This window comes from Micromys minutus, assembly GCF_963924665.1.
Source record: "Micromys minutus genome assembly, chromosome: 8".
Lineage (NCBI taxonomy): Eukaryota > Metazoa > Chordata > Mammalia > Rodentia > Muridae > Micromys > Micromys minutus.
In genome coordinates this window covers 23,269,053-23,296,232 of record NC_137977.1, presented here as the reverse complement: position 1 = coordinate 23,296,232, position 27,180 = coordinate 23,269,053, and the positions used below count along the sequence as shown (strand labels likewise).

Sequence of the window (27,180 nt, the reverse complement as noted above, 5' to 3'; positions counted from 1 at the left end):
GGAACCTGTGGGGCTAAGCCTCCTGCAGGCCTTTGTGTACCCTGAGGCCAGTTCCATCGGTCCACTTTGCAGATGGGGAAGACAAACTCCAGTGTGCAAAGAGTAAGGCAGCCAAGGTCATACTCCCGGTTGTTAGAGATATAGGTTGTCTTCCTTGGCACAATTCACTAGAAATAGTTCTTCAACAATATAAATGCCAACTTCTTCTTTTTAAAGATTTATTTATTGTGTGTGAGTACTCTGTCCTCAGACACAGCAGAAGAGGGCATTATATCTCATTATATGATGGTTGTGAGCCACCATGTGGCTGCTGGAAATTGAACTCAGGACCTTCAGAAGTGTAGTCAATGCTCTTAACCACTGAGCCATCTCTCCAGCTCTCCTAAACGCCAACTTCTAAGCCTTCAATCCCAGCAGAAGCAGAAGGATCTCCAAGATTTGAGGACACATCTACATAGAGACTCCAGGACAGCCAAGGCTATGTAGAGAGACCCTGTCTTAAGAAAACCAAAGAAGGGGCCCACTTCTGATGATTGCTGGCCTCATGAGGTAGTTAGCCACTTTATCGATCCATCTCAGAGATAAGAAAACAGGTTGGTAGAGATAAAACTTGTCCATATGACATACAGGGGTGAGGATTCACAACCTGGTCTGATGAACTCGAGTCCTGCATGAGCCTTGTCTGAGTCCAGGGATCGTTATTGGGGAGGTGGTGGAAGGCCTCAGTGGGTCTAAAGGTCCCTAAAAGGTATTACGGTTGTGAACAAACATCAGAAAAAGATGAGAAGGGAGGAGGCTACTGTGGGAGTGCTGGACAAGCTTATGAGTCTCCACTTGGGAAGGACGAGATAGAAGGGTCTCTGCAAGTGTAAGGCTGGCCTGAGCCACACAGTGAATTGTGTGCTAGGTAAATTGTAACTGCTGTGGTGGGAGGAGGACACAGCCCGTGGAGGCCAGGGACAGCCTAAGATCCTGGCTAAAGGGATCTGCCTATTCCACAAGTAGGCCTGTACCAGCTAAAAAGCGATCCCGTTTCTGGACTGAGATTCTGTAGTTGGCTCAAAAGGGCTAGTGGAACCCTGTCTGGCGGGTCCCCAGGGTTCTGACTTCAGCTCTCGGGCTAGTGTACGAGGAACTAATCACCCTCCCATATTCCCTAGTGCTAGTAGAGGGGAAGTTGGGATTGCCTACCACCCCCAATCCCTGCAAACCCAGAGGGAGGCCAGCATCAAGAGGCAGGAAATGAAGAAGAATTTGCAATCTAATTGAGCTGGCGGGGGGATTAGGCCGCAGAATGCAATTACAGAAGCTGGAGCTGGGCCAGGGGCAGGCTGTGACACCCCAAGATGTGGCCTTGTCCAGGTGACTGGGCCCAGCTATTCTCAAAGCCAGAAGGATTCAACTAGAGGAGAGGAAATTAAGCAAGGGTTGAGGCTAGACCACTCTTCCTTAGAAGACTGTCAAGAGTTCTAGCTCTGTGGGAAGCCCAGCAGCAGGAAGTTTAACTGGAATCACTCCCCATCCCCTGGAGAACCCAGGGAAAGCTGTCACAGGTTCTGTTCATGCATGTACATATGTGACTATGCTCTCAGGTAAAGCACACACATTGATGTTCTCCTGCACAGGAGCATACTCCAACCTGCAGAATACTGCTGTGGACCTCTGCTGCTGCCGGCTCCAGCAAAGGGGAGAAACATAAAAAACACCCATGACCTTAAAATCCTTTTATTCTTATAATCACAGGCTGCCACTGCCTTGGATATGCGCTGTCACCCTGGCCCCAGCCTGTCTCCCGCCACAGCTTCCAAAACTCCCAGAGGCAGGCAGACCAGGAGGCTGCCCGGTTACTACTGCTGGGGGAAGGGGAGGGTAGAGCTGAGTGGAAAGGTTTTGAGTCTCTTGGCTTCACAAACAGGGAGGAAGGGACTCAGAAAGTCAGAATGGCAAACAGATTAGAGAAACACAAAGCCACTAGCCACTGACAACTAACTGTTCAAATATGTTTTAGGTTTACTCAAATACTCACAATCCAGACACATACCACTAAAGGAGTGGACTGACATCCATCCATCCATCCATCCATCCATCCATCCATCCATCCGATACAAGGATACATGTTGGAAGCCAGAAATGGTAGGGTACATCTTTAATCCCAGAATTTGGGAGGCAGAGGCAGACAGGTTATTTTTGAGTTCAAGGTTAACCTAGTAAGTTCCAGGTCAGCCAGGTCTTAAAACAAACACATACAAATCACAAACCCTACAAAATTCCAAGTACTCAAAACATACAGTATATATTATATAGGGACATGGCTTAACCTACAGACAACTTCAAACTTAAGTGCATGAAGTGTGTGTATGTGTTTTATATACATATATAACATGTAATATATGATACAGATACATAACTACCCATTTATATAAAATCATACATCTTAGACTTCCACACCTTCAGACATACACATTCTAAACACAGACTTAAAGACAGAGATCCAGGCTGTCACACTGATCAACATATAGAGTTCCACACACCCCCACCTTTGCCCGCTGATACTGCCTCTGGATTTTAGGGGCAGATGAAGGATTGGGGCTTTCTGGGTCTTTGAATGGGCAGTCCTTTCTCAGTGCCAGCAGCCTGGGAAGGTAGGCTGAGCACCCAGGAGAGCCGACAGACCAAGAGGGAAGTAAGAGAATGCAGAAAAAAACTTCAGTGGGATATTCTTGTTGGGCAGTAGCGCGTGAGTAACGGGGAGGCTTTTTTTGTGGTCTGGTGAGTTCCAGCTATGAGTGAGAGTTTAACTATTAATATACTTAATCAAGGACACACACACACACACACAGCTCTAGAGTGAGACCAGTGGTAGGGGTAAGAGAGTAGGGGCTGAAGATCCTCCGCTCTCCTGCCCCTCCAGACTGGAGACAGAATGTGCACTCCAGAATGTCGGGGTGCTCAGCTCCCCATCAGAAGCTGAATAAATGTATTACCTAAAATAACAGTAGGTAAGCCTGCTCCATCCGTGACCACTGAAGGCAAACGCTGCAGAATTACCTGTGACTAAATGATTGCTGCATCCCACAGAATTAAGAGCAGGACCAGGTCTGTCCCAAGAGCATTCCTCCATTTTTTCCACCTCACCACGCGCCCTGAGAACTCAGCTGGCTTTAGCTCAGTGCAAAGCTCTCTCCCTCTTCCTGGGAAGCACTGTATGCTCCCATGAGTGGGGACCTAAAGAAGGTAGGACTTAACCTACTGAGACAAGCATGCCCCCACATTCAAATGGGCCTCAATTTCACACTTGCCAACTGGGTATCAGAAAAGAAACAAAACTGAAGGGTCACCATGGGAGCCCTAGGGCACATATGAGAGGGGCTTGAGCCCTGGATTCAGAACCCTCCCCGCTTCCCTTCCCCCACACAGCCCAGCTCAGCCCAGCCTGGTGGACATTCCAGGCCTCACGTGATAAAGGGGAGGCCATTGGCCCTCCGGTAAGTCAACAGGAGAGATAGGAGGCCCAGGCCAGGGTCACCTGCTGAGCTGGGAAACCGGGCCCAAACACACATAAATAAGGCACTAACAAGCCAGCTGGCCAAAGGGCCTAGCTTCTGCAGAAGACCCTCTGCTGCAACTCGGAAGGGGGTGGGGGGAGACGACTCAAGCTTAGCTAGGGGCTTCCCCTAGAGAATCCAGCTCCTGCCAGGATGAAGGGGCCGCACCTACAGAGCTACCAGGACTGACTGGTAACCCAGAGGCCAACCTCCCTCAGCTGTTCCCACCCCTCCCCGGGGCAAAAAAAAAAAAAAAAAAAAAAAAAAGTTCAAACTGTCACCCTCCTCCCTAAGGAAGACAATTTCCGTTCAGGAGGGGGGGCGACAGCTGCAGAGCGCGCCGCTCCCCCCCCCCCACAACAAGCTCCAGCTTGACTCTCATCTAAGGAACTGCTAAATCAACACCATGCAGTTACAGTCAAAGTAGGCGAGGGCAGTCTCCCTTGTACTACTCTCAAAAAGGAGATGGGAAGGGTTTCCACCAACTCAAGGCACCGTAGTCTCTCCGGAGAGGGTCAGGTCAGGCTTAGGCCAATAGGCGCCCCCTACCTATTTTACTTAAGGGGTCTCCACCGCTAGGACCATACACCCTGAACCCCATGGATGAGGGCAACTGAGGTGGCGCTGGGCGTTCAAACCGCGCTCCAAACAAGTCCGCAGCGACCACGTTCGCAGCCCCCGCCAGGCGGCCCCAGCGGAAAACTTGAAAGGGACTCTGTTTGCTGGCAGCCCTGGGGCGGCTCCGGCGGGGGCGGGGGCGAGGGCCAGCGATCACACGCCCCCTTCCCTAGTGCTTCCTGGGCAAACGCGCGGCGGGGAGGGTGGGGGTGGAACGCACTACATAACCAAGGGCTCTAAACAGCAAGGGGGCACAAGGAAAGGCGAGGATCAAGGGCCTAATCCGCGTCTCGTTTTGGGTACTCCCATCTGAAAGACCCAACTCTCAGACCACCCAGGGTCCCGGGGAACACAGTAGGGTGCGGCTGCCAAACCTTCATTTCCCCCCCCACTTTTCAGGAGACTAAGGGGCCAAGTCTTTCCAGATGAGTCACTACAGAACCCCCAAAATCTAATGGTACCTCCTTGCAACCCATGGCACCAACGCAACTCTGCGCACCCCTTGCGATTCCCCAGTTAGGAAAAAAAGATGAAATCTTGCTTGCTCTTTCTGGTGCGCCCTAGCACTTGTGACAGGTCTCCTATTTTAAAAACGGGGTCCTTCACTTTCGGTCCAACCTATTCATAAACAAAGCCAGGCGCACCCCGTGCTCCCCGCCGGAAAACAGCCCATTCCGGGCGAGGACAACTTCCCCCAGTAAGAAAATTAACACATTCCTCTCGCGGCGGTTCAGCCCCGGCTCCAGGGATGCGAAAGGGAGGGGGCTCGGGCGGGACTTCGAGGGTAAATTCGGGGCCAGAGTAGCGTGGCAGGAACCTGGGATGCCCGCCCCCTGCAGAGCTGCAGCTGAGAAACACCCCCCCCCCTTCTGTGTCCCCGGCTTTGCACGCAGCTGGGCACACGCGGAGAGGCAGTCCGAGACTCCCCAAGGCCGTAAAGGACAGTAGAGAGGCCGCCTTGCCGGCCGAGGTGGAGGTGATATACTTTGACGGAAAAAAAAAAAAAGGTCAAACTTGATCAGCCCGCCAGGCACCCTGCAGGCAGCGGGGGCGAGGAACCCGAAGGGAAAAACAGAAGTAGCCGCCGCCTCTAGCAAGTCAAAGGGGAGGCAAGGCCACGAGTGGTCCGAAGCGCTCGGGGCAGTTACTATCGTCCCTGAACACAGGGCAGCGAGTGGGGTCTGATGCGGGCAGTGTGCGCCGCAGACCTGCAAGCAGCCGCCCCCGCAGGCGCAGCACCCGCCCAGCTCTGCGAGGTGAAGACCCCCCGGCGCCCGCAAGCTACAGCGATGAGGAAGGAAGCGTCCCCCGCAGGGAGAGCAGCCACGGCCCCGCTCCTCCGCCCCCAGCCCGCCGTCCTCGACCCTAAAACCCCTCTTTTTGTCTGAACTCAGTGATCTGCGACCGAGCATACTGCGGCTTGGGAAGGCTTGGATATAGCAGCGGCCACCGAGCGATCACCGGAGCTAGGTCTCCCAGGCCCCGCGGCTCAGGCTGCGGGCGTCCCCCGCCCCTCCCAAACACCGACCCCTCCTTCCCCATCCCTGGCTCTCCGCACCTGAACTTCGGGGGAACCCGCGCCGCCAAACTTTCCGCGGACTTGCGGCGAACTCCGGCCCCGGCCGCGCACGGAGCCCCGGGGGAGGAGAGGGAGGGAGGCGGGGAAGGGGAGGGGGCTGGCCTCCCGGGGGGGCGGGGGAGGGCCAGACACCTACCGGCTCCGCGAGTCGTCCGAGCCGCCACGGTCGCCGCGAGGCCGAGGGGGAGGGGCGGGGCGGGGAGCTGCGCTCCGCTCTGGGCACCACAGCGGTGCGCTCCGCTCCAGTCGCCCGCCGCGCCCAGGGCCAGAGCCGGAGTCGCGCCGCCGCGGCTGGCCCGAGGCGGGGAGGGGGGGGAGCCTGCAGCACCTGCCCCTCCTCCCCCTCCCCGCGGCCCAAATTAAAAAACAACAAAAAGCAACTAATCACCCCGGAGCGCAGCGCCTCGCGGCGCGGCGGGCGAAGGACTCGGCGTGCGGCGCCCAGACTCAGCAGGCGGCGCGCATGGCTAGGTGCAGGATGGGACGCGGGGCCGGGCTGTCGGGGGTGAGGCTCTTCTCTTCTGGCTCTGCTCGGACGCCTGCTCTCACCGCCGCCTCTACATCCCAGCTCAGGCTCCGCCGCCTCTGCCGGCGCGCCGCGCGCCCGCCCGGGCAGGAGCTCCGAACGCTGCCCGGGGGCTGCCGGCAAAACCCGGACCGGACTAGCAGCTCCCTCACCCCCCCCTCCACCTCGGATTTCCTCCCTCCTCCGCGGCCTCCCTCCCAGATCAGCTTTGGCCACTTGGACGCCGCAGGCTCTGAAGCTGGAGTCGCAGCCGCTGCGCTTCAAGATCCCCACGTCCTGGCGAGGTCTTCCCAGGCTGAGCTCCCTCGCGCGTCAAGCTTCACCTTTTTTCCATGCAACTTTACAAATAACATAAGTAAATAAATAAATGAATACCACACAACCCCTTTGTAAGAGATGCCTGGGCTTGAAGACGCACCTTCCGTGGAAAATCCGCAAACCTGCTCCTGCTCAACTGTTCAGGGGGGCAACAAGCTACAGGGATTGAGAAGGAAGGTTTGGCTGCTCTTCCCCCAACCCCCACCCGCAGCTCAGGTGCTGCTCGGTCTGCCAGACTCTCAGTTCAAAGACCGCACCCTTCCCAAAAACACTTTCCTGCATTTAGTAGACACCAATTACACCGGAAGAAAAGGAGGCAGAGTCCTGTTCCCATTTCACAGATGAAGAAACTAATCAGAAAGATGACATTTTGGGGTTTTTTTTTTTAGGAGGCAGGCTCCTACCCAACTCCCATCCCGGAGCTAACACGTACACTGGTACCCTAGAGCTGTGTGGCCTATGTACCCGGAGCCTGTAATAGTACCTAGAACCAAGCAGTATTCAGTAGATAACTAGTTAAGAACTAAATCTCAGCCCTGCGCAGGAGTCTGTGCCTGGTGGGAACAGCAGATTTGAGACAGCATTTTTTGTACCTATTCCTGTGCCTCTGCCCTTTGACAATGTCCCCTTCCTTATCTGCCCAATATGGGTTAATCTTACCTACATCTGATGTCTTCTCAGAGAACCACAGACTGAGCCCTGAACTCCTATCATCCTGGAGTGATAGTTATGAAGTCTTTAGGGATTTGAACGGGAGTTCAGGGTTGCAGTAGTCAGAACTTCAGTCCAGAGAAAACACAGCCTCTAGACCCATGGGGAAGGAGCAGTGAGGCTGGGAGCGTCAGCCTGGGGCTAAGTATTACAGTCTAATATCAACTGGAGTCCAGATAACAGAGAGTTAACTGCAGTGACCTGGGTACCGCCAGCCACAGACTCTGGCCTCTATGGGAGAAGTGAAATCGCCTTCCACAGCTGCTTCCTCTCTGGTTGTGGGTCTCCCTAGAGCCACCCTCCAAGCCATCTGTGTGTGGACATATGGGCCAGTTGGAGTGAGGTGGTGGTATGTCGAAGGTCAGAGCTCACCTGGGTTGTGTTACCTGTCTCCCACTCCTGACATCCCAGAACACAAGGAGTGACTCCTCCCAGGCACTAGGAACACCTCCTAGCCAGTTCCTACCTACTGTCTAAGAATGGTCTCCCTGAGGTGTTTAGCTCCCCTTAACCTCTAGCTGGTTTCTTCATAGTCACCCCAAATAAACCTGTCAGCTAAGTAAAAAGGTGCTTGCAATGTAAACCTTTCTTCTGTTTGTCTCTTTCATCTGTGACAGGGCCTCACTATGTAGTACTGGCTGGTCTGAAACTCACTACACAGACCAGGCTGGCCGTGAATTCACAGAGATCCAATCGCCTCTGCCTCCTAAGTGCTGGGACTGAAGGTGTGTGCCACCACACCCTGTATGGAAACAGTCCTAAGACAGTGCACACACTATGGTCTTCTAACCCCCAAACTGCCAGGTGCTATTTGAAACAGACCATACTGGGAAAAGGGAAGCAGAATCGTGGATCTGTATGTTCTAGAATGTTCTAACGCTTAGCCCTCCTCACTTACTGTATTTGGGAAGCCAAGACACCGGCTGTAAGGAGGGACCTGCTCTCTGAGGGGAAGCAATAAGCACTGAGATCCTGACCCAAGAAGTAAAAGGATCTGTCCATCCTTGAAGCCTAGAACAGTACAGAATTGAGCCCTGCACACTGGGGAAAACTCTGTGCTGGGAGGTCTCGGGATGGAGGGCCTGGGTAAATTAGACAGTAAATAAAAGCAGTTTCCTTACCCCTGAACCTGGACTTGTAAGCCCCACATGGAAAAGACAAGGTACAGAAGAATCCCTAGGGCTTACAAGCCAACCATCCTAATTAGTGAGGTCCAGTGAGAAGCCCTAACTGAGGTGGACAGCATTCCTAAGAAGATTCCGGAGGTTGGCCTCCAGTTCACACACTGCTGTGTGCACCTAACTCCAACCACACACCCATATGCATTCAAAAGAAATAACTAAACCACAGTCTATCTAGTCCCCAACTTTTCAGACACTATTTGGCATGAGAATTGTTACTAAGCACTTTTCTTTGAGACTCCCTACCTCCCAGAAAACTGAAGAAGCCCAAGGCTAAGGGGTCTGGAGAGCCAGGTGTCTCAGTGGGCTTGACTTCCTTAGGGAGGAAATGATATGGTGCCTGACCTCTTTGATCTCAAGGTATTCCCATTTTATTCTTCAGCAACTGGGAGATCCAGAGCCTCACCTGTCTAATGCACTTGGGAGCCAGAGAGAATATCATTCCCACAGGAAATACAAAAATATGAACAGAAATTGTCACAAGCAAGTCATCTACCTGCAACCCTATCCTGTGAATATGAGCTCAAGAAGAGAATATGGAGGGGCTGGAGAGGTGGCTCAGTGGTTAAGGGCACTGACTGCTCTTCCAGAGGCCCTGAGTTCAAATCCCAGCAAGCACATGGTGGCTCACAACCATATCTGTAATGAGATCTGATGCCATCTTCTGGTGTGTCTGAAAACAGCTACAGTGTGAGTGTGTGTGATTTTTTTTTTTTAAATTTTATTCATATGAGTATACTGTCACTGTCTTCAGACACACCAGAAGAAGGCATCAGATCCCATTACAGATGGTTGTGAGCCACCATGTGGTTGCTGAGAATTGAACTCAGGACCTCTGGCAGAGCAGTCAGTTCTCTTAACCACTGAGCCACCTCTCCAGCCCGTGTGATCTTTAAAAAGAAAAAAAAAAAAAAAAAAACATGAAGGGAGGGTAGAGCAAGAAAGACCACCCACTCTGAGGAGGAAGGAAAGCCACCTTGGTTGTACCCCTCAAAAATATTTTTGTTTACATTGCTTACTAAAGTTTCTACTGAGTTTTCAGCCTTTAATCTCCAGCACCTGTGTGAGGGACAGCCCCCCACTCCAATACCCACCATTCCCTTCCAGAAGGAAATGTAGCAGTCTAGGACCCTAGATTACTGTGTCCCTGTCCACCCTCACCCCACCCTGTCTGTGTGTGTCTCTCTCTCCTTTCCCTCCCTCTCTTCCTCCTCCTCTCAGACCTCCTAGCTGCTCCAGCCTGATTTCACCCTCTTCAATCCCACCCTTAAGCCCTTGCCTATCATTTTTTCCCTTGAGATCATGCCCATTTCTCAGATGAAGAAACTGAATGGTTGGTGACAAAATTGTTCTCCAGCAGTGAGCTTCGCTGTTCTGAAGCTTCTTTCAAACAGACTCATATGCTTCCTATCCTGCTGTGGCTCCCTATAGCCAGAGGATTGGCTACAATCCAGGACTTTACATATACTTTCTTCTGTGTAGAAGGGTTGATTCAAACATACCATAGAAGGCCCTGTCTTAGACCCAGTATAACGCCACTGAGAGACCGTGTAGGTGTCACTCTGAGCCTGTTTGATCTACACCCACAAGGCCAGCAGCCATGGTTGTGCCACTTGGAAAAGGTGCCACTTTGGAGTCTGTTCAGATTGTACTAGGTGCTCACGATTGTGTTCTCTCCCCTCTTCCCTCCCTCTCCACCTCTTCCAGAAGCCGCTCTGGATTCTGATTGCAGCCAAAATCCCAATGTAATGCAGAAGAAGAATTTAAAAGCCATTTGTGGACTCAGGCTTTTGGGGTCTCAACCATCACACTGATCACTGGTCTGTCTCACTTCTGTCACCCCCTGCCCTATGACAACCAACAATAAGAGAGTCATAAAACCAAAGGAAAATGTCAAACAAGACAGCCAGCCCTGTCTCCCACATGGCCTAGGTTTACTCCTTTAACATCAGACTGGTGGCTCAACCTGGGCCTGTTCTGGGAACAACAGGAGAAGAAGAGAATAGGGGGTCTCTAGCCCCAGAACAGCTCTGGAGACAGACTAGCCAGTCCCCTACAGCAACACACACAATTACACACAAGTGTAAACAAACATAGACACAGTCCCTCACTCCTACCAGGAACTGGGAGTTGAGCCTATATATATATATATATATATATATATATATATATATATATATATATATATATATATGGAGGGGGAAGGGAGACCGGACGTCTGATGACTATCATGCCCCTGACAGCATGTAACCCTCTACTTCTCCCTCGGCACAGTCATGGCTCAACTATCTGTCTAGTAGGAAGAAGATGGAGTGCTCGTAGAGGCCAAACTGTTTCCTAAGCTCTCCTGTCAGGAGTAACAGGAGGGGAGGCCTGGGGCAGATGGAGGGGAGGACAGAGTCCTGTGCCAGGAGCATGGAGAAGCCAGTCTGGTCTGTGAGTGCTCTGCCTAGGCCTGCAGGCTAGGGTGGAGTAAAAAAGGGGAAACCTGCTGCAGGTGACAGGGTGGGACTTCTCTCGGACAGAGCCCCAGATGATAAAGCAGGGTGTTGGCTGCGTTCCATGTTGAGGTTTCTGAAAACTACCCAGCCTCTCATTAGACAAGGGGGCTCAAAGACCCCATCTACCAACCCCAGTACTGCCTTCCTCTTCAGACTCCAGAGAATGGGGTACATGGTTTGTTCCTGGGGTGGGGTCTGGATGAACTGCTCTTTGAACTGGTGGGACTGGTTTTATGTCTAGCCACCTGGGCAGTCACGGGTTGCCTTCTGGGCCAAGGAGAGAGGCCTCAGAAAGGGGCCTCTCGTAAATCGTTAACTCCCAGAGCCTAAACTGGGTCCCTTGGGCCCCACCCCCAGTCATGACTCTGGCCCTGAGTGCTCACCCACAGGCCAGAAGTCAAAGGTTAGAGGTCAGAGCTAGAGGTCACAGCACCTAGGCAAGTCCTGCCCCCAACTCTCAGTGGGAGGGAGGCGTTGCTTTAGGACTAGCCCTTCCCTCTAAATTCTGAGAGCTGTCATTCTGGTTCTGCCCTCTAGTCTTCCAGTTGCAGCCCTGACCTTTGTCTCTGAGGAACTCCGGGTGGGCCTCAAGACAACCCCTGAGCAAGTCCTAGCCCCACCAGCTTCAGATAATTATTTCCATCCCACAGACTCAAAGGAGTGTCCTTGGCTAGATAAAGACTAGGATGAGGAAAACCAGCAGATATGCCCCGAATTGAGATAAGCCCTAGGCGTCATTCCAGTTCCTAGGAGAACAATAAAGGCTGCCTTTTTTGAGGCATTTAAGGAAACTTAACCTGTTTCGTAGGTAATTTTATTTATTTATTTATTTATTTATTTATTTATCTATCTATCTATCTATCGAGACAGTGTCCAGCTGCCTTAGAACTCACCGTGTAGACGACAGCCACTTGCCTATGCACCCAGTATGCTGGGATTAAAGACGATAGGTAATCTTTTAGCATGTGCCACTAGACCCAGCATATTTTATTATTTCTCTTAGATTTGTTTATATATATATATATGAATGTTCTGCCTGCACCGTCTGTATGTATGTCTGTGCACCATGTATGCACCTGGTACCCACAGAGGTCAGAAGAGGACGTCGGATCTCCTGAAACTGGAGTTATGGTTGGTTGTGGCTGAACCCAGGTCCTCTGCAAGAGCAGGTGTGCTTAAGCTCTGAGCCATCTCTCCAGCTCTCATTATTGTTTTATGTGTGTGTCTAAATATGCCAGTGCCTGCAGAGGCCAGAAGAGGGCATCAGATCCTCTGGAGCTGGGTGACAGGTGGTCAGTAGCTTCTTGATGTGGGTGTAGTAACTGAACAGGGCCTCTGAAGGAACAGGAAGCACCTTTAATCTATCTCTCCAGCCTTACAGAACCTGGATTTTGACCTTAGAGTGGGGTCTATGTCAGTTCATATTCTGAAGCTCTAGGTGAGAGGATACAATAAGCCCTTTACCTCAGTTATAATGCTGTTGGGAGTTTCTGATCTGGGAATAAATAGGGGATGTGCCCCATCAACATCCCGCACCAACTCTGGGAGCCCCTCCCTAGCACGTCCTCAAGTGCTACCCCCATCCCCAAGAATCCTTTTCCAGACAAGCCCATGAGGGAGGATTAATGATGTTGCTACCCTTTTCGACAGGGAGGTGTCTTAGAAGCTAAGGAGACAGAAAGAAAAAAAAAGCCAACATCAACTTTTAATCGAGATTGCAGATTCAGAAAAGATTCATAACTGAAATGATTCCCTAAGGAAATATAAAAAGTTACTTACGGCATGGCTAAATTGGGCACACTTCAATCAGGGGCTGTTGAGAAGCCATTAAAATACACACAATGATCTACATGACTCTGTCAGGAAGGCTGGCCACTACTCCAACTAGAGAGAGCATCTGTTTCTGGGCTGCCTTGGCTCCAATCCAGAGCTAGGGAGAGAAAGAACCCCTACCTGATTGGCACCAAAGGCCATTGCCCAGGGGCCCAGAAATTCTAGCAAGGGAAAGTGAAACAGGAAATAGACCATTCTATTGTTGGAAACTGTTTTCTCTCCAGCAGTGTGATAGGAAGATGCAGGGTGACTGCTTTTCTTGTCAAACACTGAAGGTCTGAGTGTGATGCTGCACATCTTTAATCCCAGCATCCAGCAGACGGAGGCAGGCAGATTTCTGAGTTCCTTGTCAGCTAAGGTAATACAGTGAGACCCTATCTCAAAAAAACAGAACAAAGGACTGGAGAGATGGCTCAGTGGTTAAGAGCACTGACTGCTCTTCCAGAGGTCCTGAGTTCAATTCCCAGCAACCACATGGTGACTCACAACCACCCATAATGGGGTCCGATGCCCTCTTCTGGTGTGTCTGAAGACAGCTACAATGTACGCATGTACATGAAATAAATAATCTTAAAAAGGGGGAAAATGATTCCTAGCACTCACATGGTGGCTCACAACTTTCTTTTCTTTCTTTCTTTTTTTAAAGTTATTTATTTTATTTTATATGAGTACACCATAGCTGTCTTCTGCTCACAACTTTCTATAACTCCAGTTCCAGAGGATCTGACATTTTCTTCTGGTTTCCATGGAGACACACACACACACACACACACATACACATCACAAAATCTTTAATCCCTGCATTCAGAAAGCAGAAGCAGGAAGATCTCTGTGAGTCTGTGGCCAGCCTGGACTACATAATGAGTCCCGGGCCAGCAAGGACTACATTGTGGGACCCCGCCTCAAAACTAAACAAAAATAACCTAAAGGGGGGGATCCACTTTTCATGACCCTCTTCCTATTTCTCAGGTCAGCCTAAGGAAATGGGAGGATTACTAAAATTATTTTTTAAAGGCTAATTTAGGGGCTGGATGAGATGGCTTAGCCGTTAAGAGCACTGGCTTCTTCTCTTCCAGAGACCCCAGGTCCAATTTCCAACACCTAAACTGCAGCTCACAACTGTCTATAATTCCAGTTTCAGGGGATCTGACACCCTCACACAGGCATGCATGCAGGCAAAACACCAATATACATTGAAATAAAAAGCTTGTTTTATTTATTTATTATATATCCATGTGTCATGTACACACATATGTCATGTACATACAGATACCTGCACAGGCAAAAGGAGATGGTATAGGTGGGTAGTGGCAATCGAACCTGGGTCCTCTGCGAGAGCAGAAAATGCTCTTAACCACTGAACTGTCTCTCCAGCCACATTCACACTACTGGTTTTGAAAGACAAGAGGGTCTCCTTATGTAGCTGTGGTACTTGGAACTTTCTATGTGGACCAGGCTGGTTTCAAATTCACAGTTCCTCTACCTCCCTAGTGCTGGGATTAGACGTGCACACCTCCACACCTGGATCCAAGATACAGTCCTGAAGCTGCACCCCAGGTCCAGGCCGGGCTGTGAGCCTGGGGGAGGGCTCATTCTCTTTGTTCTCCAGGACAAACAGGATGTGAACCTTCTAGGGGAAGCTCTGAGACAAAAAGCTTTTGAGAACCATCCTCTCCCACTGCAGTTCTCTCAGCCTCTCCGGTGCTAGCTAGGATTACTGGGGTCTCTTCTGCAGTCTGTGAGCATGTTTCTGGTCTTCACCTTCTCCACAGGACCTATGATATCAGGCTTCACACATCTCCATCTCTGCCCAGGATCTGGCCTCCAGTTAATGCCAGTGTTTCTTTGAGGAGGGATGGCTCTGGTTATGGCTGAAATACAGCTATCTCACGTCCCAGCAGGGGATGATGAGAGGCCAAGGGACCAGTGACTGGTCAGGGGATTGCAGTGGTACTGGCCTGGCCCCTTTTCCTAAGGCCCAACTGCCTCCTCCCCTGCCTAATCATCAGGAAAGGCAAGAAACCTTAGCTAGATTAGATGGCGGTGGTTATGCTGCCTTTGACTGACCTGGACTCCACCCAGGCCGTGCAGAGGCAGTTTTAGAACCCAGCCTCGAGCTGCCTGCTGCCTTAGCCTCCCAGGCCCATCTCTAATTATAAAGCTATTGCCCATCTCCCAGCCATACTCTTCCTTACCCTGGGACCCTGCATAGTGAGATCTCTGGATTAAAAAAAAAAAATTATTTCATGTGTATGCCTGGTACCCTGAAGAAGCTAGAAGGCACATCAGACCTCTTAGAACTTGAGTTGTAGACTGTTGTGAGCTGTCATGTAGGTTTTGGGAATCAAACCTGGAGGAGCAGCCAGTGCTCCTAACCACTGGGGTATCTCTCTAGTCCAGGCCCTGGATTTTTTATTAAAGGCTTATTTTATTATTTATGTGTATGTGTCTCTATATGCAGGCATCTGTAGAGGCCAGAATAGGGCGCCAGATACTCTGGAGCTGGAGTGGTTATGAATTTTGTATCTTTGTTTTTAAGGAAGATTTAAATTGCCCCCCCCCCCCACCCAACAGGGTTTCTCTGCAGTCCTGGAACTCATTCTGTAGACCATGCTGGCCTTGAAATTATAGACATCTTGTCCTTGCCTCCTGAGTGCTGGGATTAAAGACGTATACCACCACCATCTGGACAAGAAAAATTTTATTTTTAAATGTTTTACTGTTGTTAATTAATTCTTCAGAGAAAATGACTCCTTTATGACTTGCCCTGAGACATTCTGTCCTGTTTTTGTTGTGTCCCCATATCTCTTAGCATGTCCAGTAGATGGTCTTTGACTGCCTCAATGGTTTCCTCTCTAGCAGTGGTGCCACTTTTAGGGATGCTCTTCTTGTAGCTTTCATGGTAGACATTGTTGGATCGCCTACATTTGTCTGTCTTCTTCCCAGCACTCTGAACTGATCTGGAGGCCCACTGGCTCTTTCTGCCTCTAGGTATTCCCTCTAGGTATGTTGCTTCACAGTTCCTGACCAAAGGTAGTATGGTTTCTCTTCTCTTAGCTAAAACAAAGTCAGGAAACCTTCCCTGAGAACCGTCTCAGAGGGCTGGAGTTCATGACCATCACGGCAGGGAACATGACAGCAGGCAGGCAGGCATGGTGCTGGAGCAGTACCTGAGAGCTCACAACTTCATCTACAGCAGAAGGCACAACTATTTTTTTATTTTTATGTGTCCATGTATGTTTGGTTTTGGATCCCACTGGAGTTCCAGGTGGTTGGATATGAGCTAACTGACCTGAGGGTTAGGAATTGCAGTGACTACAGAAGTCAGAAGACATCAGATCCTTTACACTGAAGTTACAGATGGCTGTGAGCCACCATGTGCTTGCAGGAAATCAAACCCAGGTTCTCAAGCAAGGGTTCTTACCCACTGAGCCATCTCTTCACCCCAGATTGTCTTAATCTTGTGTCATCACTAATCCCTTTGGCCTTGTCCACTCAGGCAGTCTAATCCCTCCAGCCAGAGGCACCTGTTGACCTGTGTCCTGGTATTTCCCCCTCAGAAGAGCTCTGTTCCCTAGGAGGAATAAGGACACAACTCAGTCAGAGAACTGCAATTCTGGGCTGTCTCTTCTTGGAATGAAGGCCAGGAATGAATTAGGAAAGAAATGAAATAGGTGGGACTTGGGTAAGACAGCACTAAGCCGTTCTTCTGCCTACCTGTGCAGAGGGCATCCCCATCTCAGTCCTCTGCTTTAGAAGCCGCAGGTTGGAACTGTTTAATCTACACCGTCTTCTTCCCTTCTGGACAGCCCAGGGTTCAGGTGGCCCAGCTGTCAGACCCACTGGACCTGTGTTCAGTCTCTTACGTCCCCAGCAAGAGAGCCGAGTTCTGCCAGTACCATCCCTAGCCAACGATGACCTTGGGGGACAGTCAGGACACTGTGGGAAGGGGGCTGATCATCAGTGCTGGTGCTCCCATGCTGAACTGGGCTGGACAGGTCACTAAGGCATCTCAAGCAGCCTCAGGATCCCATCTGTTCCACTGCCTCCATGATGGTAACTTCTGCATTGCAGTGAGGTATCTGCACCAAGCCTGAGGACAAACAAGGATTCCAGAAACCCTGCCACCTCAAGCAGTTTGTTCCAAGTCAATAGTGGAAAGGTACAGGCAACTGGGGCTTTCCAGTAATTGTGGACCTGAGAAGCTGGGGACATGAAACTTTCACTACTGCAGAACTGTGGCATCCCATGGTGGTCTATCACCTCCACCCGTCTGGTGTTGAGGTTAAAATATGGCTAGTTGGCAATTCCTGGAGGACCTCCGCACCCCAGTGTTGGGCAAGTGCATTAGCACCAAGCAGCATCCCTTGCCCTTGGAAACTTCATTGTTATTGTTTTGAGGCAGGGTCTAGCCTCATTCTAGCCCTGGCTGACCCAAAACTATGTAGCCCAGGCTGGCTCTCAAACTCATGGTGCAATCCTTCTGCTTCTGCATTCCAGGTGTTGGGACTACAGGTGAATGCCTCCCTGCGCCAACCACCCCCTGACTACACTTTTGTCTACACTATTGCTACTGGCATCTAATAAATAGAGGTCACTGATATGGATAAAGGATTAGAACTTAAGTCCTAAAATGTCAGGAGCCTTGAGGTTGTGAGAAAGCTTGGGAGGATTTTCCCTGATTGATCCCAAAACCTAGGAGGCATGGGATATTTTCAGCCCCTCCCACCACATGCAAAGGGGTTACAGTTCTCCAGTACAGGTAGTGAAAAGCTTCAAAGCCCCCTCGTGGCCATAAAGATGTGAACTGGCTGCTTGCTCACCTACCGACACCAACCTCCAGTGCCCAGGAAGAGATTCACCCATCCCAATGCCAGGCAAACCCTATGTTGTTTGACCCAAAGGGATTCTGGGCCTAAAGAAAAGGCTGTGTGATGGTGAAAGGAAGAGATACAACTGCCCTGCCCTTCCAAGCCTATTTCTTTTAAAGGAAGCTCTACACACACACACACACACACACACACACACACACACACACCCTACCCCTTCTATTTAGGAGGCGGCCATGGTGGCTTAGCTCTTGTCTCCGGTTTCCTAGGGAGCTGTGGAGAAACAGCCCAGCCTCCGTGGGTCCATCTGTCAGGGAGGCTGTTCCGCCCCATCGATTGCTGTTCCCAAGGGGCTGTGTTGCTCGAGGGACCCAATGTGGCCGCCAGATAGGAGGGAACCACATGAAGAGGCAGGGAGGGGGGTGGCTTGGCAACAGGAAGAGCCAAGAGGGGCTGACACTGCAGAGAGAAGGGACAGGCATGAGAAATGTAGACAGTCGGGGCAGTGCGGCAGCAGGCTGGCTGAAATGATCTCTGAAGCCAGCTGGCACCCTTAGGACTCAGTTTTGCCTTTGGACACACCAAGTTCCCACTTGTAAAGACAACAACAGCAGCTAACATTTATTGAGCAAGAATAATGTGCCTGGCATCAGGATGGGGCTTTACACATCCCTGTTTTCACTTTAAGAACCGCCCGTGCAATGCAGGTGTGTGTTATTCTCCATCAAGAGAAGGAATCAGAGAGGCTGCGGTTCTGTCAGTCACACACACAGGAACTGGAGCAGTCTCTGACGCGAGTCAGCTGGGCTCAGTGGTTGCGCCCAGATCCAGACAGAGCCAGGTCGAAGGGGGAGGAGGTAGTCTTGCCTGGCCAGAAGCCCTGCCCGCCCTCCCAGGGAGCCGCCTCCTCCCCTGGGCTGCGTGACATCTGCCCCGCTTCCCGGCCCCAGACAGCTGCCCAGAGCCACGTCAGCACTTCCACCAGGGAGTCTGGAAACTGGCTCTGGCCCCTGAGAAGGAAGGAGGAGGAGGGTTGCAGTTCCCGGCTCCGAAGGATGGCTTTTCAGAGGGGTGACCCCACTCAGCTGAGCAGGAATGGGGGTACACGACCTTGGTCGTTTACAAGACCTAGCTTCCCCTGCTTAGGTGGATATGTAGTGGGAGCCCTTTGGCAAGGATACTAGCAGCATCCAGAGTGGATACAGCAAATATTCCCACGCTGCCCAGACATGGTTCCAGTGACACCCGGACAGCCTGAGACCCTCATGACCTACTTGGGGCTGTATGGTCATCTGGTGGAGATGCCAGAGGTGGGAAAGCAAAACACAGAGGTGTATGGAGGGCCCAGCAATGCAACTGGCTGGCTGGGGCCAGAGATAACCAGCACCTCCCGGAAGATCATTTGCATCTGTTTGGGCCAGCAAAGTTGGCCCGCTGGCGCCTCTGCCTACAGGAACCAGAGGCTGCATGCAGCCCAGCCCCGTCGGTGCACAAGCCCACCTGGATTTAACGCAGGTGAGGACATCTATTTGTCCACTCACCTTGGGAGGGGGGTGTCCCAGCCAGCAAGCAGGAGACAGGGTTTGTGTTGTTAGGGGTGGGGGCTCCCTTCGCAAAGTAGGCGGTTCACTCCGTACTCCGGTAATCCAGGCCGGTTCTTGGAGATGCTCGTGCTGGCAGTAGCCCAGGGAGTGTGTGGAAATGACACCGCCAGGGCGGCGGAGATCCCCCCCTCCTGACATTGGCTGGAAAGTGGAGCAGCTCGTCAGGGACAATCAATGGCGATCGATCGCTGCGCGGCGCAGGCGGCCAGCGCGCACGCAGGGGTGGGGGGGAGGGGCAGCCCGGCCAGCAGGGGTAGGGGCAACTGTGGCTGAGGTCAAAAAAACACACAGACTGCAAAAGGGCATAGTTGGGTCGCATGAATACAAAACTGTACAAAAAGGCATTACAAAGAAGGCAGACTCACCACACCAGTCTCTGACACAAGTCACAACACAACAGGGTTAAATGTTTGGTCTGCATGGACACAGGATGGAATCAGTCACATGTAAACTGCACCTTGACGTAGCACATCACACTACCACACAACCAGATCCACCACACACACAGGGCCTGCAGCACCACAACGGATGCCCTAACCCTACATTAACCCACCACTTGCCAGGATATAAAATTACACTGACTAGTCTCAACTATACAAAAATGGGAGAGTTAGTAAGTCTGGCTGAAAAACAAGGTAAAAAGTCAGATGGCTATTATATGTCACACAGCGTCAAAGAATATTAAGTTGGGTCTATTGGCTACCACAACGGACCCAAGAGCCCAAGTAGAATACAATTGGGCCACCATGAATTCAACTTTTCATCATGTAGCATGTCCCCTATGCCCCAATAACAGCAGAGACAGGCACACCAGCTTTCTCTCCAGGTTCTGACAGTACTACAAAGTGAATGCTCAGGTAGCAGGTAAGCCCAAACAGGAGGTGAACTTAACACAGGAGTATTGTTTGGGTCACTATTAATGGCTATGTGCTAGACAGTTCTCAGCCTGTGGGTCAAAACCCCTTTAGGGGTTGAACTATCCTTTTACAGGGGTCACCTAAGACCAGTGGAAAAGGTAGATATTCACATTATGATTCATAACAGCAAAGTTAGTTATGAAAAGCAACAAAAATAATTTTTTGGAGGTCACAACATGAAGAACTGTATTAAAAGGTCACAGCATTAGGAAGGTTGAGAACCACTATGCTAATAAGGTATAGCTATGCACTTAGCATTACTCCAAACTTTAAGCTTCGAGTTCCTCTCTGGGAACCTACCTGACTTACCTTAGCAGCAAAACTACTTCTGTCATTACACTTGAGAAACACTACTCAACTGTCGAAAACTCAATTCGCATGGTTGTGTTCATCCACAAAGACACATCCTTAACCCCCACCTCTAGCTGGACATGTCCTAGCACAGGGTGAGCCCAAGTAGTTCTGGCTATGGGGCCTTAGTGAGCAAACCACCAACCTCTCACCAGACTCAAATACAGTGGCTGATCTTAACCTCTACAAGCTTTAGAAGACAAACCTCTCCCAAATTCCTAAGGACTAACCCTACTTAAACCTACTCTATCCCTTTATTTTATCCATGAGAACTAGAAGCACCGGTTGAAATCCTAGAAAACCAGGTGTGGAGTCAAACCTTTCTGGAGGCAAAGGCAGGTGAAGCAGAGGCCAGCATGATTTAGGGTGAATTCCTGGATAGATAGCCAGAGCTACTATCTCCAAAACAACAACAAAAAATCCCCAGAAAGATTCTCTCCATTCCAAGTGTAAAGTAGCAAAACAAAGCTGGCCATAGATCTTAGCAATATCCCTACTTCCACCCCAAAGAAGCATGTTCATGGGAGCAGGACCAAGATCTTCAGTCCTACAGAACACCCTATGTTGTGAGCTAATGCAGGTCAGCTGGGGTGCAGCCCTAACTTCATGTACAGGACTGGGTCCACCCAGAGACTTCCAGGAATCTCTGCTAGCAAGAGAGCTCCCCCTAAAGGTTATGCCTAGAGTGACTCCCAACACTCCCAGTTTTACCTGTGAAGGTAAAACTGCGTGACAGTTTGTTTCTCTTAACTGTGACTCTCGTGTGTGAGCACACTGACCCAAGATCTCTCCTAACACAGAGACCTTCCTTGACTAGGGAAGGTAGATGGTTTTTGTGATCTAGGATGAGGACAGCAAGGACCTGGCCATAGTGGGTGTTACAACCATCCATTTACCAGTTCCTTTTCCTTTTCTTTCTAGTACAACAGGAAACACATGGAGGAAGAGATCTTATCTGCTGCAACCATATCTCACCTCCAGCCAACGGCAACATGATGCCTTTCCCTAGGCTTTAATATCTGCCAGTCACAGGTAATTGGCAAGACATGTGCACCTAATCCACGTGCCTACCACACTCCTGGGCCTTCTTGCTGAAGAGGTACGCAAGCCCAGGCACTTATACCAGGTAGCTGGTGCCCCAAAAGCTGGCTGGCCTTGCTCAAAGGTTTGCCATTAAAAAACAAAAATCAAAACAAAACAAAATGGGCATACATACAACTGTCCATAGCTACCTCCTTGACCCTGGCTAACAATTCTTTAATCGGTAAGGTCATTTTCCATCAAGTCTTACCTACAGACTATTAAGAGACCAAGTGTTAATCTTTTGTATGAGAAAATTTAAAGAACATATAAATTATTTGCCCCGAATTACACGACCAAAAAGCGTATGATTTCAAACCTATGTCTAATTTCTCTTTTGTAAAGGCTCAGATTTAGGTTCACACCCATATGCATAAACACTAAGGAATGTCCATGATCACAGTCTTCTCAAAAGTTCCTAACAACATGGACAGCCCCTCCTGCACACACAGAAGTTGGCCTATGCTCTCCCTTGTCTGGAGTCTGTCAGCCACATTCTCCATGGCTCCATTCTTTCCAACAGGGACAGAGCAGACAGGAAGTCTACAGACTCCCTAATCCTGACCCGCCTACCCTTCCCCACCAGAGCACAAATTCCTCCTGCTACTGCCAGATAATTGAATGCATGCGCATGCGCACACAGCCCCTGGGGGGGAGACCTAGACAACAAGATATTCTGGTGGCCAGTCTGCTAGCCCTTTTCAGGGTTGCCTAAGATTGTTATATTGCCTGTGTTACTTGCAAGTCAGCCTTTCCTTCAGGAAAGTCATGTCCAGGTAGAACCAAGGCATCCTTCATTGCTAAAGGGTCTTTCCTAGGTCCAATGTTTTCATTGGATGCAGAATCCTTCACATGGTCAGGAGCTAAAGCAGAACTCAGAGCATCCCTCCCCTCTGAGAGGTATACAACCAAAATCCTGACCTCCAGGCACCAAACAGCCCCTAGATACTTTCCTAATCTGGGGGTAGTATTGGTTTTCATAGCTCCGGCTGGGTTGCAGCTATTTGGTGACTTCAGCAAATATAAAGTTATTTGCATACCCAGATGGCCAAGCCTACAATTTCAAAGAATTCCCAATAAAGAGGCAGCTGGCTTCCGGATGGTGGCCCTGGAGGCCCACAGCTGTTGCACTGGACCATTAGAAAGCCAAGGGCCCCAAATCACAAGACAGACTGAAAAAGAAAGTGTTTCCCGGGCCCTACCACCAGTGCTCTGTTTTTCTGAATCTCCATCTTTGGGCATAAAAAAACTATGTCATGGCTGCCCAGCTGACACAGGCAAACAAGTGAGACAGGATTCCTTGATGAGGGCACAGGGACTAACTACTTGCTTTTGAAAAGGCAACGGTGGGCACCAGAAATGTGAATCCCTTTGTTCACATAAAACAATGAACAAAACCAAGTGAGAAAAGTTGCTGTTGAAGTTGTTTATGTAATACAGAGATGACTGACTACAAGAGCACCAGGTAAAGACGACTTTGGTATTTTGGTAGGCCTAGGAACAGAACATGAGCCTGCTCTCTTACAGTAACCCTGAGTACCCGACTGAACTAAGCACTGGCCCATCTGCTTCTAAACGCACCAACAAAAAGCCAACCCCAAAGTAGCCTCCTTAATCAAAACAAAAGCTCCTCTTGGTTCTGTCCATGCACATTCACTGACCTCACACACCTTATAGTTTTAAAAGCGACAGGTCATCATTGCCCTCTGCTGGCTACAGAGAAACTAACACCTACACAGAACCTCCTTTACCAGAAGACACTGAAAATATAACCTAGTCTGCTTGCTGTCTATTGAACCATGAGTTAACCAGTGGTCAGAATACATAAAAACCAAGTTAGAAAAAAGATGTTAGGGCAATTGTCTGATCCCAAATACAAACAAACAAATTCAACGCAGCCCAGAAGTCGCACCCACTCACATTTGCTGGCAAAATCAACAATCCACCAGATCCTCCTCCTACCTTGTCTCATGTCCTTGCCCTATCTGCTTCAAAGTCTAAGTGAAAAGACCTAGCTAGAGTGGTACTTCCCTAGTGCCTTTTGCCACTCCACATGCCTGAAAGCTCAGTTTTCTCTGAAACAAGACTAGGTCATTTAACAATTTGCACAATACTCTGCCAGTTAGATGACTGTAACTTTAGCTTGGAGGACTGGAGTGTCCTGATAGACCTTATTAGTAGAGAAAACCTCTGGACCCCAGTCACAAAGTAACCAACCAATTACTTCAAACATGGAACCATTGACTTCTGAGATAGTGCTACTGGCTTAAAAGCCTTTGGGATGCCTCCAGAAACATTAGTCTCAATTTTCAGGAAGAACAAACCTGAAAAATCTGGCAATTTGGGGGAAGATGGGTCTCCTTCAACAAAACCCTCCTCACTTACTATCTGAGGAACAAGATTGCTCCCAAGTAAAGGTACTTACTACCTTGCTGTTAATTCACCCTTTAGAACTAGCATGGTGGAAGGAAAACCATCTTTAGGACCTTGTTCTCTAACCATGCATGTACACATTCACATGCAATGCTACTGCACTTACATAGTACCCTAACTACCAGTAATTCTAGTTTTAGCGATTCTGGTGAGTTCTAGGATATCTGGTACCCTAGACATGTACATATGGTGCACATATACTCATGCAGGCTCACAACACATACACATTAAGAAAAAAAATGTTTAAGGCAAAAATGATATTGAATACCTTTAATCTTAGCACTTGGGAAGCAGAGGAAGGTAGATCTCTGCAATTCTGAGGCCTGCCTGACCCACAGAGCAAGTTTTAGGATAGTCTAGCTAAACAGAAAGTTTGTTTCAAAAAAAAAAAAAAAACAAACAACAAAAATGAAATGGAGGCTAGGGATATTTATAGTCGGAGTGCCTGCTTGTCTAGCGAGCATGCATGACATCCTGGCTTAGTTCCCTGCATTGCATAACTGTGTTAGAGGTGCATGATGCCTGTTATTCCAGCACTTGGGAAGGAGAATGACTGGAATCTTTTTTTTAAAGATTTATTTATTATATATAAGTTCACTGTAGTTGTCTTCAGATACACCAGAAGAGGGCATCAGATTCATTACAGATGGTTGTGAGCCACCATGTGGTCACTGGGATTTGAACTCAGGACCTCTGGAAGAGCAGTCAGCCCTTAACCACTGAGCCACCTCTCCAACCCATGACTGGAATCTTAAGAACATCTATAGCTCCATAAATTTGAAGGCAGTCTGGGATACATGAGACCTTGTCTCAAATTGAACGGGGTGTAGTGTCCTATACTTGTAGCAGAAAATGAAAACAGAATTCTGCTCACAAGTTCAAATGCAGCACATATAACTAAATGTAAAAAAAAAAAAAAAAGTTCAAGTTCAAGGTTTAAGTACTTCAGTAAGAAGTTCAAATCAGAGAATTTTAATAGGCAAATATGGGGGATGGTTATGTACCTGAGGAAGCTGTAGCAGGCATCCCTCAGACCTTCACAATATTGAAGGGGAACTCAATACACTTATTAGGGCTCCTGCCTATTTCTCTCTGTACCTCACCTTGAGACCCTAGCTTGGGTATTTAATGGCATATTGCTTTCTTTCCTACAAGTGATTAATTTGCTTTCAATATAGGAAATTCTACAAACAACAACTTACATAGGTTAAAATCAAACAATGAACAAAACTAGACTGTTAAGCTGTTTGTCGTACAGAAACCAAAGGTTTTGAAAGGTGTGAGGGTAAGAAGAGGAAGTAGCTCCACAATCAAAGACAATTCTTTTGAAATCTCAGCACAAGTATTAAGGATCTTATATTCTAAGCCAGAGTTTGTCCTTAATTGCAGACAAGGGACAATATATAAACATTCTGATTATAATTTAGAAATAACTCATTTCTCCTGATAATCTAAGGCTCAATATAAAAGTGGAATTGAAGTAGGAATCTTCATAAAAAGCAGTCACTGGTCACGCCCCCCCAAACGTTCTTGTCTCTTCAATCACGTTATAGTCCTGCTATATCTTTGTTCTAGACAAAGTTAGCAGGACAATGATGCCTTTGACTATTAGCCAGTAATGCCAGTATCTGAAATGGTTTGGTTTTACCAAAAGATTGCTCTGAATACCCCCCCCAACTCAACCCTGTAACTTCCATTCTTTTGTACCCACTATCTCACTAGAATAAAACAAGGTTGGTTCAAACTAGCCTTTAGACATCAGAAAAACTTTGTGTGAGCCTATGTGAGAATCAGCCTGAGTGACATCTGTTTTCGTACTGTGGGAAGGGAATCATAAAACTGGACCAAAAGTGCTTCATCCTCAAACTGCATTTCCCAACCTAACGTTTGTGACCATCCAAACTTGCTCATCAAGCTGACAGCTTTTATTTAGCACAAAAATACTAAGAGCACTCTTGTTTAAAACAAAACAAAAATCCCACACTATAACTTAAAAATGGTAATAAGCTAGCAGTTCTGAGATGAGAGGAAAGTACAAACGGGCAAATGAGAGCTGTGCAATGGAACCCAAAGTAAGTGGTAGAGTTAATAGTAAAAACAGGCTGTGTTCAGAGGGATGCAGTCAACAGCAGAATACTTGATTAGCATCTGCAAGGACTAAAGCCCACTGAAGATGAACATACATGCATACACACAGCATCCAAACGTGAACTTCCATCTGCCTTTTAATACATGGTAATTTCTGGCTAGAGTTAAAGTCTGAATTTTTCTTTCACAACTGGCTAAAGCCATTACCTGTAAGGCCAAGGAAATGCTAATATAGTGTTCCTGAAATTCGTGTAAGCAGCCAGCTGCTAATTAAGAGACTTTTTAGCTGACAGGTTGAGATGGAGGAACAATTACACTGAGAGATGAGACAGGTGGACAAGTTTAAAACCAAAAGCAGTGGTCATTTATTCCTCAATTTTTGTGCAAGAGTGTAAAGATGCATTTCAAAGAACCTGATGACTAGAGAGCATCAGCCACGGCCTTCAAGCTGGCCTGGCTTACATTTAGGTTAGGAAAAGGAATGAGGGAAGGAACTTGCCTAGTTCACACGAATGTTTCTGGATTAACAGTTGTTTACAAATTTCAAACTACATTTTACTAGAATCAAGGGAAGACTTCAAAAAGCCACATACAGTACAATTTAAAACCAATGGACATCCTGCAAATGTTAGTGCAAAGTAATAACGTAGACTCTCCAATACAAGATTGTGCTCGTTTCCCAGGTTTGGTCAGTTACTTTTTATAATTACAATCAATTAACTTATCAAACAGCAACACCTTTGTGTTCTATGTCCTATGTACCAAGAGACTGTCACAAGGTTTTGGTGAAATGCTGCTCAGTTTCATTAACAAAGCAAATTTATTTAGTTTAACAGTCATGTTCCTGGAATGGTGCACATTAAGTTTCATGAAAATGACTTTAAGCTTATGCCTCTGTCTTGTTTAATAAAATTACTCTCATCTCTTTTTTAGTATGTAAACTGGAATTGTTTCATGATTTTGAAATGCAACAAATACAAATGAAAACATTTCAGGGGTGAGGAAAAATCCACCACTAATCTTAGCTAGACCAAGTTTTTAAATCAAAAAGCCTATTCACACAAAA

At 48.7% G+C, this 27,180-nt stretch overlaps 1 protein-coding gene across 3 annotated transcripts in view; it reads right to left on the bottom strand.

The window, feature by feature from the left end:
* Positions 1-6,457, bottom strand: part of CXXC5 (CXXC finger protein 5) — a 30,395-nt gene extending 23,938 nt beyond the window's left edge. Inside the window, exon 1 of one of the 3 annotated variants that reach the window (XM_080920375.1) lies at positions 5,879-6,457. The gene's annotated coding sequence lies outside the window, so the exon portion shown is untranslated. Of the gene's footprint in view, positions 1-5,721; positions 5,758-5,878 lie in introns of those variants that run through there. The other 2 variants (XM_080920376.1, XM_080920377.1) reach the window with 2 other exon arrangements.
* Between the last annotated feature and the right edge of the window lie 20,723 nt (positions 6,458-27,180).